Below are 17,477 nucleotides of genomic sequence, written 5' to 3'. Positions count from 1 at the left end.
CAAAGTAGATTGGATTGTACCGTTCTAAAAATAAAATAAAATACGTCCCTGAATCGTATCGGCAACCACAAATTCTGAATCGAATCGATTGTTGAAAGGAAACCTAATATAAATATTACACATAAGTGAGATTGTCTCCATGTTTGACCCCAGCACGCCCACACACGTACACGCACTGATATGACTAAAACACTTTCCTGTCGTCACTTGCTGGGACTTGAGGTCAAAATGTCAGGAATTCCCGACGCAAGAGCGAATTCAATGTTAGAAAGAAAAAAAAAGGCCTTTCGGAATTCCTGTGTGTAATTCGGCGGAAAGCCGGAAGTAAACACGCGCGCGCGCTTCACTGCGTCGGCCAATTTACACAAAATTCACACATTGTTGGTACTATTGTGATGTTTCACGGAGGAGAAAGCGTCTTTTCTCACCTGGTCTTTAGGTAGGAATACGTGCGAGCTCCTTGAGTACGGTCCGAGCGGTAGTAATGCGGGAAGGGAGGCAGACGATCCCACTGAAAAAGTTTCTAGACTCAGCCTACTGTCAGGCCCCGCCCCCTTTGCTCCCCGTCCAATGGGGAGGCAGCCCCGCTAGTATCAGGCCCCGCCCTTTTGTCCCGCCCCCCCTGTCCAATGGGGAGGCAGCTCCGTGTTGTGGGCGGACCCCTGGCTTGGGGCTTGTGTCTCCATACAAGGCGAAGGAATGCACGCTGCTGGCCTGCTCCTCGCACACTGACGGCATGCTTGCAGGCACAATGACAGAACAACCACCGGCTGCCTTATTTAGAGAAAAAAGCCTAAATGTTTAGAGGGAGCTGCAGCTATGGCGGGGACATGTGGCAGCAGCGTCGCTTTGTAGACCAGGAGCTTCCTTAAATAGGCGTCGCCATCATTGGGACAATAAAATCATGGCTGAATTGATTAATGCTGAGGCAGCAATATCTTGTCTGGGCTTTCCACGACTTTAGCCAGAATTTAATTATGTGTCAAACTCAAGGTCCGGGGGCCAGATGTAGCCAGATTGGGGGGGGGGTTACGGAAAAAGCTGTCAGTTTAATTACCAGAATCCATCCATTCATCCATTTTCTACCGCTTATTCTCTTCGGGGTCGCGGGGGGTGCTGGAGCCTATCTCAGCTACAATCGGGCGGAAGGCGGGGTACACCCTTGCGTTAAATGGACATTGGTTTTTACAACATGATATTGTTCGTGGAAAAACAGTACAAGTTCTTTTGTTATTATGGCAACTTAGCTGCCAGTTTTTCTACCGTAAAAACAAATGTACCATCTTTCCATTTACAGTAATACACCAATAAAAACAAGATTTTACAGTAAACATATGGCAGTTCAGTCAACAGAATTTTAACGCAAAAAATGGTAGTTTCTTTTGATTTACTGCTATGCTGTAAAGAACAACGTAAAAGATATTGTCATTTTTATTAACTTGATGGGTAGTTTTCTGTAAAGTCATAAGTCAAGCAGATATTTAAGTAATGATTTTTATTTAGACAAAAACATGTTTGGAAAGTATGATAATATACTGTAATATTTGTTGCAATATTGGATACTATTAAAGTTTAAAAAGGTATGCAATTTCAAGCAGTACATATATTTTTTCAGTCAAAATGAAAAAAATCAATGACATTTAGTGAGAAAATATGAAGTACTTTATTGACACATATCATTTCCAGGTGTTTGCGGGCCAGATAAAATGATGTCGCGGGCCAAATCTGGCCCCCAGGCCGTGATTTTGACACCTTTGCATTATTGCAACAAATATTACAGTATATTATCATATTTTCCAAACATCCATCCAGCCATCCATTTTCTACCGCTTGTCCCTTTCGGGGTCGCGGGGGGTCGCTGGAGCCTATCTCAGCTGCATTCGTTTGTTGTCTAAATAAAAATCAATACTTAAATATCTGCTTGACTTATGATTTTACTGCAAACTACCCATCAAATTAATACAAATGACAATACATTTTACATGGTTCTTTACAGCATATTACTGTAAATGTAAAAAAGAAACTACTACTGTTTTTTGCGTTAAAATTCTGTTGACTGAGCTGCCATATTTTTACTGTAAAATCTTGTTTTTAACGGTGTATTACTGTAAATGGAAAGACGGTACATTCGTTTTTACGGTAGAAAAACTGGCAGCTAAGTTGCCAGAATAAAAAAAGAACTTCTACTGTTTTTCCATGAACAATATCATGTTGTAAAAACCAAAGTACATTTAACACAGAAATTCTGGCAACTAAGCTGCCAGATTTTTCCGTAAAACCCCCTCCAAAAAACAATGTCACTGTTTTTCCATTTACTGTAAAATGTTGTGAAAAAAAACCAAAACACAACATAATTTTAGAGTAAAATGTTGTAAATGTAAAGTTTTTACTGTAAAATGGACGGTCTACTTTAAACAATTTATATATATAATAATGAAATCCAGAGGCAAATTTTATACATTATTCACTTTTACAAGCGGCCCTCTGATGGCAGCCATAACTGTGATGTGGCCCTCAATGAAAACCTGTTTGACATTAAAGAAACATACCACAGTTTTCCTTCATTGGAAATGCTCAAGCATTCTACAACCAAAAAAATCATTAGTATTATTCCCCCATTACACAGTCCGCAGCCCACATGTTTTCATCCGATCGGAACCGTTTGAGTATCATAAAATTTGAGCTCCCTTAAAAAAATTCCCCAAAAATATCCCTGATTACACAAAATTCCCGGTTTCCCGTACATTTTTCCCATTGAAAATGAGTAGGCCAATTTTCAAACATGCACAACGCCCACATTTTCTCACCCGGTTCAAACCGTTCCACACTCCACTCAGCTTGCACAATCAAACTAACATTTTCCAAATTCAAAAGAATTCCAGGAATTCCCAGAATTCCAGATTTTCCAAAGCCCTATTTTCACCTCTTCCTGGAAAGTTTTCACAGTCCACATTTTTCAACTGTTTTTGACCATTCCACCTTCAAAACATTCCTCCTAGTAGGGACAACAAATGCTCCTATTTTTATTCCGTACAAATTCCCGGATTTCCCAAAACTCCAGGAATTCCGAAATACCCATTCTCAATTCAAACTGTTACTATGTCAACATTTTTCAACCAATTCCAAAAATTCCAATACCAATAGCTAGTATCAATATTTTCAAAAATTCCCGGTTTTCCTGAAATTCCCAAATTTCCAGGAAATCCCTATTCAAATGAAAGGACGTATTCATAGTTCCACAATGCCCCAAATTCTCACAATTTTTCACCATTTTTAAACCAGATTCTGACATTTCAACCATCTACCCACACTACTCTTCCGATATATAACATGTTTTTCCTTTCCCAAAATTCACGTTTTTCCTGGAGTTTCCCGGAATTTCCTCCCCATTGACAATGAAGGGGCATGATACAACATACTAAATATCCCACATTTCTCACCCGGTTCGAACCCTTCCACCACCCACACACTCCACTCACCTTGGACCATCAAACTACCATTTTCCAAATTCAAAAAAATTCCAGGAATTCCCGGTTTTCCAAAGCCCTATTTTCACCTCTTCCTGGAAAGTTTTCACAGTCCACATGTTTCAACTGTTTTTGACCATTCTACCTTCAAAACATTCCTCTTAGTAAGGACAACAAATTCTCCTATTTTTATTCCATACAAATTCCCAGATTTCCCAAAATTCCAGGAAATCTGGAATACCCATTCTCAATTCAAACTGTTACTACGTCAACATTTTTCAACCGATTCCAACACCAACCCATTCATATAATCTCGGACAATTGTGCTATGATCAATATTTTCAAAAAGTCCTAGTTTTCTTGAAATCCCCAAATTTCCAGGTAATTCCCATTCAAATGAAAGGACGTATTCATAGTTTCACAATGCCCCAAATTCTCAAAATGTTGCACCGTGTTTAAACCCGATTCTGAAATTTCAACCATCTATCCACACTACTCTTCCGACATATAACATGTTTTCCCTTTCCCCAAATTCCAGAGTCGCTGAGTAAAATTTTAAATTGCTGGACAGCCAAGAATGTTCATGTTTAAACTTAATACTGGATAAAAGTAATTTTTGCACAGAATGTCATTTTACTGGACATCTTGCACTTTAAGTCTGTTAAATGTATTTTTCCCTGTGGTTATATACTTTGTGGGGATGGAACAATATGAAAATGTATTTTCACGTTTATCGTGCCCAAAGTTATCACAGTTATCAACATTATCGCGCTATTCTTGGGTGTGCTCGAAAAGTACTCACACACACTGTAATCTTTTGACTAAGTCATAATTTTTTTGATGACTAAAATGAAAACCTAAGCTTTTAATGTTTTAAATATCGGTTTGTACTGTAGCACTTTAAGATGTATTTCAATGACAATAAAAACAATTATTATTTATTATTTATGGGGCGGGCGTGTTGTCCTATTGCGTTCGGTGGTCCTTGAATGCACCGCAGTCTCTTTGATAAAACAATCATTCTGTGCTAATGTTTTTATATACGTTTAGATTGGAGTATGTTGTTTCTTAATGGGGAAAGACGTTAATGTCTCTTGTTCTCATTTTAGCATAAGCCAGCGAGCTGGCGCCAGTCTATTGAAGTGCAGTTATCAATTCCGTTTTTTCGATCATTTTCATTTAAAACGCTAATACTTCATTATTATGGTTTATTGTTACATCTCTAATACTTTGTGTAATAAAGTAAAACCGTTCATTCAACTTATATTATTATAATTCCGCACGTTTCTCTTACGATTAATGCGAGACGAACCGGCCAACGAACCCTCACATATGTTATACCATCGGAAAGGTCTCGTTTGGGCCGGCGGGGGTACTTTAAGTTGGGAGCATTTTGTGTTACAATGTCGACGCTATTCACGAGTAAAAAAAAGAACGGGCCAATTGTATGGGTACATACCCTCAAAAAAACACGATTACCTCCTCTTGTAGCTCAGCCATGCTTTCACGTAGCTCGTGCTTAACATCTCATTTTTTTCACACACCTGTCTACTTTAACCCTGGCTACAAAGTTTTTACTTCCAATGTTTGGTTTTGGCTGGATGGCCATCAGAAGGAGGCGAGCGAGCTTTTTTTTTGCTAGCGTCTCTCACATTAGCATGCTAACGTTTTATGCCAGCTTTTTTGCTACTTTCTATGTCTACACCAACAAATGCTGTTTTTTGGTATTTTTCTTACCCAGTCATGTGCTAGCTTCTTATGTACGCTAACATTAACATGGTAACTTTTCCAGCTAATATTACACTTTTGTCTCTAATTCCGCAGCCATACACCTTACAGTCATATAACTTGGAATGTGACCCTTGTTAACTGTTAGCGCGCTAACTGTAACATGTTTGTATGCTAACATTAAAGTGCTAACTTTCTGTTTGCAAATTTTTCACTTTTTTCTCCAATTCCGCAGTCATATAGCTTACAGTCATATAACTTGGTATGTGAAACATGCTAACTGTTAGCATGTTTACGTTAGCATGCTATCATTAAAGTGATAGCTTTTCAAGCTAATTTTGTAATTGTTTACCCTAGAGTCATATAACTTGGTATGTGACACTTGTTAACTGCTAGCATGCTAATGTTAGCATGCTAGCATACTAACATTAACATGCTAACTTTTTAGCTAACTTTATGATTTTTCTCTAATAACTGATAGCATGCTAACATTAGCTTCCTAGCATGGTCTAGTTGTCTATTCTCATTATATTTCATGTGTGGTGTAGAGTTCAACATGTGTGTTTTATTTTGAGCGTTTTCCTCTATATGTTTTGTTCTTGGAAACTGATACTTGTGCAGTTTCTGTTTCACTGGTCTCCAAACCTGTCAAGACGGCAGCACCTGGGTCGGCAATCTGCAGTTCCCAGATGTCATCAATTATTATGCTTGTTCCTATTTTTACTGAAGTTATGAAGAGGAGGATTAAAACAGAAACAGTACACCGCGGTAACAAGATAACCTGATTTACAGAAAATATAATATGACGGTGAAAACTGTTTAGGGCAGTTTATAGTTTTACAAGAGGCAGGATAACTTTTGAAATTTAATTAAAGGCCTACTGAAACCCACTACTACCACCACGCAGTCTGATAGTTTATATATCAATGATGAAATCTTAACATTGCAACACATGCCAATACGGCCGGGTTAGATTAGTAAAGTGCAATTTTAAATTTCCCGCGAAATATCCTGCTGAAAACGTCTCGGTATGATGACGTTTGCGCGTGACGTCACGGATTGTAGCGGACATTTTGAGACAGCATTGTGGCCAGCTATTAAGTCGTCTGTTTTCATCGCAAAATTCCACAGTATTCTGGACATCTGTGTTGGTGAATCTTTTGCAATTTGTTTAATGAACAATGAAGACAGCAAAGAAGAAAGCTGTAGGTGGGAAGCGGTGTATTAGCGGCCGGCTGCAGCAACACAAACACGTAGCTGGTGTTTCATTGTTTACATTCCCGAAATATGACAGTCAAGCTTTACCATTGGCCTGTGGAGAACTGGCACAACAGAGACTCGTACCAGGAGGACTTTGAGTTGGATACGCATGCTTGTGGAGAACTGAGACAACAGAGACTCTTACCAGGAGGACTTTGAGTTGGATACGCGCTACCGTGAGTACGCAGCTCCGGCTTCCAAACATTTGATCGCTTGCCCATACGTGCGTGCTGCTATGTGCATGTCACGTACGTAACTTTGGGGAAATATATGTGCTGTATGAACCTTGCGGAGGTGAACGGTATTTTGGGCTGTGGGATTGAGTGTGTTGTGCGGGTGTTTGATTTGTATTGGCGGGTTATATGGACGGTAGGGGGGAGGTGTTTGTTATGCAGGATTAATTTGTGGCATATTAAATATAAGCCTGGTTGTGTTGTGGCTAATAGAGTATATATATATATGTCTTGTGTTTATTTACTGTTTTATTCCCAGCTGAATATCAGGTCCCACCCGCCTCTCACAGCATCTTCCCTATCTGAATCGCTTCCACTGCCCTCTAATCCTTCACTCTCACTTTCCTCATCCATGAATCTTTCATCCTCGCTCAAATTAATGGGGTAATCGTCGCTTTCTCGGTCCGAATTGCTCTCGCTGCTGGTGGCCATGATTGTAAACAATGTACAGATGTGAGGAGCTCCACAACCTGTGACGTCACGCCACTTCCGTTACAGGCAAGGCTTTTTTATCAGCGACCAAAAGTTGCGAACTTTATCGTTGATGTTCTCTACTAAATCCTTTCAGCAAAAATATGGCAATATCGCGAAATGATCAAGTATGACACATAGAATGGACCTGCTATCCCCGTTTAAATAAAAAAATCTCATTTCAGTAGGCCTTTAAATGCTCACAAGGAAACTTGTAAAAATGCCCCTGTGACAACTTTTTTGCAATGTGTTGCTGCCATTTAATTCTAAGTTAATGATTATTTGCCAAAAAAAAAGAAGTTTCTCTGTATGAACATTAAATATATTGTCTTTGCAGTCTATTCAATTGAATATAAGTTGAAACGGATTTTCAAATCATTGTATTCTGTTTTTATTTACCATTTACACAACGTGACAACTTCACTACTTTTGGGATTTGGATATTATTAATTATTAGTTAGAACATTTCAGCATGTACTCATTACATACCGATGTTTTTACTCTTTTTCTTACACTATTTACTGACGTTTTTTTCCCACATAAGAGTAAAATAAAATAATAATAATAATACGGTTGTTTAACTTCATAACCTAGTGTGTCAACAGTTCTGCCTGTAAGAAAATATTAATGTTCAGTCACACATTTAACAGTGTTTTTTATGGTTGTTATCATTTTTCAAAAAAAAAAGTTTTAATTAACTAACTAGCTAAACCTTGTTTATATTTTAAGTATATTTTTATTTTTATTTTGTGAGCTCCTAATATTTTTCAAATGATTTCATTAGTTAGTATTATTTTATTGTTTTCATTAACTAACTAACCAAACTTTGTTTATATATTTAAGTATATTTTATTTTTATTTTCAGAACTTGTAATATTTTATATCAGGGGTGTCTGAACTGTCCCACCAAGGGCCATATACTGAAGAGTCTAGTATGGAGGGGCTATTTGATATATATTTTTGTATCTTTAGAAAAATGCTAAAAACAGATATTAATATATTGTTTAAAGACAAAATTTGTGTTATGTGACTTGGTGTATTATTATTACTTTAAAATGTTCGGCTTTTTTCACCTTTTTTTCTTACAATTACATTTATTTTTAAATAAAAAAATGTAAAAACATATATTGTGTCAATTTTGTATTATAAGTATAAGTTGACTAAGTATACTATTAATTATTAGTTAGAACATTTCAGCATTTACTCATTACATATGTTACTCTTTTTCTTACATTATTCACTGTTGTTTTTTCCCATACAAGAGTAGAATAAAATAACAATAATAATAATATGTTTGTCTAACTGCATAACCTAGTCCTAGTGTGTCAACAATTCTGCCAGTACGAAAATATTAATGTTCAGTTAAACATTTAACAGTGTTTTTTTATGCTAGTCATAATTTTTCTCAAAAAATATGTTTTAATTAACTAACTAGCTAAGCGTTTGTTTAGCTAGTTAAAATTGTTATATTTTAAGTGTATTTTTGAGATGTAACTGCTCCTTTTTATGTTCTTCGGGTCCTGACACGAAAACCGTGAGAATCCCGGGACACCTAAATGCGCGCGCATTCACACAACGTCATCAATGTTTACAAACAGTAAATGTGTTTAAATAGCGCCCTCTGCTGACTAAAACAGCTTACTTTAAAAAACAAACAAAAAAACTGCTTTTGAAAGGTTTGCCAGCACTGCATTTGAGTTTCCCCACACAATTACTTAAATTATGTGATATTTTCTGCCTGAAAAGCAGTTTAAAGCAAAACATTAGATTGAAGCACAATTCTAACTGTGCTGTGCTTGCCATACGTAAGTAAATGCATATTTATTATTTTGTTTCGTTCCAAACGCATTTTGGATAGCGTTATTCATATATTCTTGGAGATTAATAAGTAAATTATACATATAAAAACATAAATTATAGCTTTAGAACACCATTACAGTCAGTCTGGTGTGAGTTGTAAGGGTGGTTTTATCTTCATTCTTTGCTTTAAATGATTCATATTTAATGTACAATAGTTGATACAGATATATATTTTGGGTTTTATATTGTTTTCGGTCCTTACTTTGGTCTCTTTGTCTTTAATCTTGACCAAGTCAGAGATAATGTCAATCAAAGAGGACAAACTTCAGACAGACGCTTTGTTTACACATTTAGCGAGTAGGCGGGACTTCCCTTTTTTTTTTTTACCGGCTTTTCATTGGCTCTGGTTATCAAACGCATGCGCACTACACTAGGAAGCATCCAGAATGGCTATCTGACGTCTCGACAGTCTGAAAATCGTCCGCAAAAGTGAGTTTCCCGACACTTTTGTAACTTATGTGGAAATACTGAAATAGATACATATAGTCAAACTATTATAAAAGATGTGAAATAGTCCCGGAGTAAGGTGACGCTGTTTAGATTGTCTTTAATTCGCTTTGGTGTTGTTAACCGTTGATATTCCAGCTTGACGTTGCCTCACATTTGAAGAAGTGCGTAGTCGTGAAAACATTTGTTTTGTCTTCCAATAAGGCGAGCAAACTATAACAATTAACTTTGTTTTTTTTCCATTTAGAAATGCTTTAACTGCTCAGTTTTAGTGGGGTGTGATTTTCTGTAGGTGTAGTCTAGGAGTGGGAGTGTAACCTGAGCATACGAGTACATTAGTGGTGTTGTTGTTGCTTATTTTGACCCTGAAACCTGTTCCTCTTGGGAAGGCCATTTGAGTAAACCTATAATTTAAATCTCTTTTATGTTTTTTTTTTTTTTTTTTCCATTTTCTATCTTGCAATTATGCAGATGATACACTATATTGCCAAAAGTATTTGGCCACCAGCCTTTACTCACATATGAACTTGAAGTGCCATCCCATGGAATTGTCCAACATGTTTTGGTATCCTGGAGCATTCAAAGTTCCTTTCACTGAAACTAAGGGGCCAAGCCCAACTCCTGGAAAAACAACCCCACACCATAATTCCTCCTCCACCAAATTTCACACTCGGCACAATGCAGTCCGAAATGTACCGTTCTCCTGGCAACCTTCAAACCCAGACTGGTCCATCAGATTGCCAGATGGAAAAGCGTGACTCCTCAGTCCAGAGAAGGCGTCTCCACTGCTTTAGAGTCCAGTGGCGACGTGCTGTACACCACTGCATCCCACACTATGCATCGGACTTGGTGATGTATGGCTTAGATGCAGCTGCTCAGCCATGGAAACCCATTCCATGAAGCTCTCTGCGTACTGTACGTGGGCTAATTGGAAGGTCACATGAAGTTTGGAGCTCTGTAGCAACTGACTGTGCAGAAAGTCTTTGCACTATGCGCTTCAGCATCCGCTGACCCCTCTCTGGCAGTTTACGTGGCCTACCACTTGGTGGCTGAGTTGCTGCTGTTCCCAAACTCTTCACTTTTCTTATAATAAAGTTGACTTTGGAATATTTAGGAGCAAGGAACTTTCACGACTGGATTTGTTGCACAGGTGGCATTTTATGACAGTTCTATGCTGGAAATCACTGAGAGCGGCCCATTCTTTCACAAATGTTTGTACAAACAGTCTCCATGCCTAAGTGATTGATTTTATACACCTGACCAAGTGATTAGGACACCTGATTCTCATCATTTGGAGTGGTGGCCAAATACTTTTGGCAATATAGTGTAGGGCTGCAACTAACAACTAATTTGATAAACGATTAATCTGTCGATTATTACTTCGATTAATCGATTAATAATCGGATAAAAGAGACAAACTACATTTCTATTCTTTCCAGTATTTTATTGAAGAAAAAAACAGCATACTGGTACCATACTTATTTTGATTATTGTTTCTCAGCTGTTTGTAAATGCTGCAGTTTATAAATAGAGGTTTATAAAAAAAAAAGAAAAAAAAAAAAGTAGCCTCTGCGTATGTGCATAGCATAGATCCAATGAATCGATTACTAAATTAATCGCCAACTATTTTTATAATCGATTTTAATCGATCTAATCGATTAGTTGTTGCAGCCCTAGTATAGTGTATATACTGGATATTAGTCCAATGTGTGTACATAGAAATTAGTTCAAAGAAAAACAAGTCTGTCCAGAATGCTTGTACAGTGTGTCTGACTAACTGGTTTTTACAGAAATTACTCTTATTTCATTTTAAATTCAAGTACCCAATTCAGGCTGGATCTATTTTGCATTGAAATGATCTGTATTCTTCTGCGCTATATCCATATATTCCATTGTGTACACATCTCCTGCTGTATTCTACTAATATTTTTACTAACTTATTTACTAACAATTGTTTTTTATATTAACAGCTTATGAAATGTTTATTTTATTTTAGGGCTGGGCGATATATGGAATATACTTCGATATATCGCGGGTTTGTCTCTGTGCGATATAGAAAAAGGACTATATTGTGATATTCGAGTATACGTTCTCACACAGTTGCTTTTAGCTGCAGGCATTACACTACAGGCGTTTCTCACTCTTTCTTGTTTCTCCTTCTCACAGAGACATAAACAAGTGCACCTTCTTACATACGTCACATACTGTTGCGCGTGCAACGTCATACGCCCTCGCGGAGCAGAGAGGTAGCGGCATGGGTAACATTAGCTGTGGTGCTAGCGGTGCGGTGCGAGTGGTATTACGAGAGAAAGAAAGATCCGAATCTGGTAACAAATGAAGGAAGAAGAATTAATTCCAAGAAAAACAGCACAGTGTCCATCGTCTGGCGGTGGTTTGGCTTCAAGCGGGAAGATGTTGAACAGACAACCGTAATATGTCAAGTATGCAGCAAAAGCGTTGCTACAAAAAGTAGCATTACTGCTAATTTGTGGCATCATTTGAAAAGTCACCCGCTAGAGAATGAAGAGTGCTTGAAACTCTGCATGTCAACATCTCCTGCCGGTGCCACACCCACAAAATGCCCAAGCAACCATTTCCAAATCAACACGGTATGAAAAAAATAGTCAACAACAGAAGGAGATAACGTCCGCAGTAACCTACCACATAGCGAAGGACATACACTATTTGATTTCCTATTATGCAGCTCATTTTTATTTGACAGTTATTGAAATATCTTGTGTGACATCATGCACAAAAGTGCACTTTATTTGTTTTAAACTATTGTAGTGGCGTTCTGTACAAAAAGTGCACTTTAATTTAGTGTTGTTTTGATATGTCATCTTAGTGACATCATGCACAAAAGTGCACTAATAGCTTGTTTTAAAATTTCTCTGACAATCTTGCACTTTCTGTTTTGAAATGACATGAATGTTTGTGCCACTGCTTAATAACTGTTTAATAAATACACTTTTGGTCAATTGACTAAGTTGTGATTTCCCTCTCTGCATGAAAGTTTAAAATGAGCATTTATTAATGCAGTATGAACAAGAATGTTTTAATGTAGACACATAGAATCATCATACTGCTGTGATTATATGCATCAAGTATTCATTCAAGGCTAAGGCAAAATATTGAGATATATATCGTGTATCGTGACATGGCCTAAAAATATTGAGATATTAATAAAAGGCCATATCGCCCAGCCCTACTTCATTTACAGTACAGGCCAAAAGTTTGGACACACCTTCCCATTCAATGTGCTTTCTTTATTTTCATGACTATTTACATTGTTGATTGTCACATCAAAACTATGAATGAACACATGCGGAGTTATGTACTTAACAAAAAAAGATGAAATAACTGAAAACATGTTTTTATATTCTAGTTTCTTCAAAATAGGCACCCTTTGCTCTGATTACTGCTTTGCACACTCTTGGCATTCTCTCCATGAGCTTCAAGAGGTAGTCACCTGAAATGGTTTTCACCTCACAGGTGTGTTTGAAGCTCATGGAGAGAATGCCAAGAGTGTGCAAAGCAGTAATCAGAGCAAAGGGTGGCTATTTTGAAGAAACTAGAATATAAAATGGCAACACTAAATTGGCCCTAGTGTGTGAATGTGAGTGTGAATGTTTTCTGTCTGTGTTGGCCCTGTGATGAGATGGCGACATGTCCAGGGTGTACACCGCCTAGCGCCCAAAAGCAGCTGAGATAGGCTCCAGCACCCCTTGCGACCCCGAAAAGGACAAGCGGTAGAAAATGGATCGAAAAAATATTTACAAATTTTTCAGTTATTTCACCTTTTTTTGTTAAGTACATAACACCACATGTGTTCATTCATAGTTTTGATGTGACAATCTACAATGTAAATAGTCATGAAAATAAAGAAAACCTGTTGAATGAGAAGGTGTGTCCAAACTTTTGGCCTGTACTCTATATCTTTGTTTTAACGTCTGTATTTTTTCACTTTTTTTTTTGCACAAACTGTCATAAAAAAATAAAATAATCATATTGTCATAAGTATTTTTCTCCCAATAAGTTTTACTTCTTTTCTTTCCTTAATCCCTGCATAATTCATTGATGCACAATCTTTAATTTTGTTTTTGAAAAAAAAAAAAAAAGTGACACTTTGGCCTTGTTCACACTGCAGATTATTTTCGATTTTTTTTTTCCCCTGTGAAGGCATGTGACATTTACACAAAAACGTTTTCAAGTAAAAATATTACACATAATATAAAATATACACATATTTACACACTTATGCTTGAGAAGGAACAGGATAAAGAAAATCTTATATTTCCTGCCCCCTTCAACATAATAAGTAGTCTTACTTAATGGATAGCCCAGATTCACAAGCATACAAACCAAACAAATACATCCAAATATAATGAAAACAAACAAAAAAAAAAGTGCAAAACTTCATGAAGTACAAACCGAACCAAAAAAGTACTATACACCTCAAGGGATGATACAAAATAAATACAAAACTAGACAAAAAATAAGTAAAATAATAAATATAAAGCAAAATGTAGACACTTACGGCTGTCCATATGATCTTATTGTTCTGTCTTTATATATATTTTTCAATTGGAATATATTTCTACAATCTTTTATCTCATTGTAAAGAGAATTCCATAGTTTAACCCCCACCACTGATATACACATTTGTTTCAAAGTTGTCCTTGAACACTGATGTTTGAAATGACCTTGTCTTCTATGCTCTTCATTCTCAGAAGTGATGACAAACATTTTTTGTAAATTTTCTGGTAATGTTTTACTTTTAGCCTTAAACATAACTAGAGTTGCAAAGGGGTGGAAAGTTTCCGGTAAATTTCCGGAATTTTCCACGGGAAGTTAAGCTCGGGAAGTTTGGAAAATTGACAATTTTTTGATTATTCAAAGTTGGACACCGTCCATGGGAATTAGTGGGAATATATGGGAATTAATGGGGAATTACAATGATGATATATTATTGGGCACTTGTCTATATGCTGCTGCATCTTTGTGTCGTATCTTTGTGTCATTTTTGACGTAGCTCTTTGCACAGTATTTGCAAATGTACAAAGCCTTTCCGCCTACATTGGTTGGGGTGAAATGTCTCCACACATCATACGTGGCATTATTCTGTTTGTATTTATTTATTCTTGTAAAACACTAATGCAATGCCACACACCGTTATAAATAGTCAGCTAAACAATTGGAGTAGTCTTTAAAAATATTTTACTATTGGACAAATTAATAGAAATAGGCTAGATGAATAAATTAACACTCTTCAGCATGCTGAATCAAACTATAACCTAAATTCTTGTATGACAACAGAATGGCTAGCAGAACAAAAGGCAGAGGAAACTACACGTTTAGATTTAGTATTTGCTAGTTGAACTTTACAGATCACAAAAATGGCAAATTCGGATCGCTAACGTTGTCAGCATAAATGAATGGGATTTAACATAGAGAAAATTAGCATCACGGCTAACGGAGAAATATTTTCGGTTCGATATGAGACTGTGGTGGTACATAAACCTAGCTAGCTAGAGATATTGGCCCCAAAATCATTTAACAAATACAGGAACAGCTAACTAGCTTGAGTGGAAGTCTGCTGGAGTAGTCTACAGTCATACAGTAACAAGCAATTACACCTCTATTAAACTTAAATACCATAGATCAATATATTTACCCCAGTAATATCATCAAAACTAACCTGACTGGATGAAGTCCTTGGGCTCAAATACTAGTGTGGAATGCACAGTCCAGGGTTGAAATTCTACTGAATTTGCATTAAATCAGGTTGTTTTAGCTAATAATCATGCTGCAAGATCTAGCATGTTGCATTCAATGTTTATTCCCATGAATTCCCATGAATTCCCATTAATTCCCATTAATTCCTGTTAATTCCCATGTATTCCTGTTAATTCCTATGGAAAGTTTCCTACTTTGAATATTCCCGGAATTTTGCAACCCTAAACATAACACATAATGTCTGTAACTTTACTAGCACCTGTAGTTAGATGCGAGCACCCTTTTGCCAAAGGGTGCTCACATCCCTGCATACGTGACCTGTATCAGATTGTTTTTCATGTCTATTTGAACAGTGCAATTCCCAGGTCTCTTTCGTATGTGGATATAAATGGGATATGTATCCCGTGCGACTGCAGTCTGAGTGCTCCGGTCGCATTTATCCGGCCAATACGGCATGAAAAAAGCGCTAAGCACCATAATTCTTCGCCAAAATAGACAGTTGCAAAATAAATAGTTGACAAATTAGCCAAAAAAACAGGCGGAAGTAATGTTTTAGGAACTCACGTCAATGTTCCACCACTTCTGTCTCGTCAAAATGCTTTCTCAATCTTTTATGGACACAAACTCGGTTCAAATGTTGACTTTGATTGCACAAAATCCTTGAATTTGCCACAAATGCGCCTACTAGAATTGAAGACATGTTTACTTCCGTTAACACTGCAACACACAGGTGTCAAACTCAAGGCCCGGGGGCCAGATCTGGCCCGCCACATCATTTTATCTGGCCCGCAAAAACCTGGAAATGATGTGTCAATATTTAATATTTTCTCACTAAATGTCATCGATTTTTTTCATTTTGACAGAAAAAATAGATGTACTGCTTGACAGTGCATGCCTTTTAAACTTTAATATTATCCATTATTGCAACTAGGGCTTTACGATTTGGCCTTTTATTAATATCTCAATATTTTTAAGCCATATCACGATACACGATATACATCTCGATATTTTGCCTTAGCCTTGAATGAACACTTGATGCATATAATCACAGCAGTATGATGACTCTGTGTGTCTACATTAAAACATTCTTCTTCATACTGCATTAATATATGCTCATTTTAAACTTTCATGCAGAGAGGGAAACCACAATTAAGTCAATTTACCAAAACTGTATTTATCAAGCAGTGGCACAAACATTCATGTCATTTCCAAACAGAAAGTGCAAGATTGTCAGAGACATTTTAAAACAAGCTATTAGTGCACTTTTGTGCATGTCACTAAGATGTCATATCAAAACAACACTAAATTAAAGTGCACTTTTTGCACAAGATATTTCATTAACTGTCAAATAAAAATGAGCTGCATAATAGGAAATCAAATAGTGTATGTCCTTTGCTATGTGGTAGGTTACTACGGACGTTATTAAATTCTGTTGTTGACTATTTTTTTCATACGATCTGGAAATGGAAATGTTCTTTACAGCATATAACTGTAAATTGAAAAAAACTACTACTGTTTTTTGCTAAAATTCTGTTGACCGAGCTGCCATATGTTTTACTGTATAATCTTGTTTTTAACGGTGTATTACTGTAAATGAAAAGACGGTACATTTGTTTTTACGGTAGAAAAACTGGCAGCTAAATTGCCAGAATAAAAAAAGAACTTGTACTGTTTTTCCATGAACAATATCATGCCCGAATGCAGCTGAGATAGGCTCCAGCACCCCCCCACGAAAGGGACAGGCGGTAGAAAATGGATGGATGGATGGATGGAATATCATGTTGTAAAAACCAATGTCAATTTAACACAAAAATTCTGGCAACTAAGCTGCCAACTTTTTCCGTAAAACCCCCCCCAAAAACAGTGGTACCGGTTTTATATTTACCATAAAATTTTGTAAGAAATATAAAAAACACAATTTTACAATAAAGTTTTGTAAATGTAAAGTTTTTACTGTAAAATGAACAGTCGACTTAAAACAATTGATATAATTAATAATGAAATTCATAGGCAAATTCATACATTATTCACTGTTACAAGCGGCCCTCTGATGGCAGCCATAACTGTGATGTGGCCCTCAATGTAAACCAGTTTGACATCATTGTCATGATTGCCTTCACAAATAGACATCCAATTTTTATTGCGTTGTGTAGAACTACCTAAAAAGATCACGTTTGACAAAAAAAAATCCAAATGACACATCCTAGCTTGCAGTGTAAACGTAGCCTTTGAAAGACAGGAACTTAACAAACTTTAAATGACAACATTCAAGCGT

The 17,477-nt window shown here is 36.8% G+C and overlaps 2 protein-coding genes across 3 annotated transcripts in view; one reads left to right on the top strand and one right to left on the bottom strand.

Annotated features, from left to right (window-relative positions):
- The window catches only part of myl9b (myosin, light chain 9b, regulatory), a 43,888-nt gene that overhangs the window by 25,254 nt on the left and 1,157 nt on the right, over positions 1-17,477 (bottom strand). Inside the window, exon 1 of one of the 2 annotated variants that reach the window (XM_062056213.1) lies at positions 429-560. The exons of the other annotated variant lie outside the window; for it this stretch is intronic. The gene's annotated coding sequence lies outside the window, so the exon portion shown is untranslated. Of the gene's footprint in view, positions 1-428; positions 561-17,477 lie in introns of those variants that run through there. 2 annotated transcript variants of the gene reach the window in all.
- The window catches only part of LOC133655736 (phosphatidate phosphatase LPIN3-like), a 41,486-nt gene continuing 33,379 nt past the window's right edge, over positions 9,371-17,477 (top strand). The window contains exon 1 of the mRNA XM_062056183.1: positions 9,371-9,448. The gene's annotated coding sequence lies outside the window, so the exon portion shown is untranslated. The remainder of the gene's footprint in view (positions 9,449-17,477) is intronic.

The sequence above is a fragment of the Entelurus aequoreus genome, linkage group LG01 (genome assembly GCF_033978785.1).
Source record: "Entelurus aequoreus isolate RoL-2023_Sb linkage group LG01, RoL_Eaeq_v1.1, whole genome shotgun sequence".
In the NCBI taxonomy this organism is placed as follows: Eukaryota; Metazoa; Chordata; class Actinopteri; order Syngnathiformes; family Syngnathidae; genus Entelurus; species Entelurus aequoreus.
This window is presented reverse-complemented; position numbering and strand designations above follow the sequence as displayed.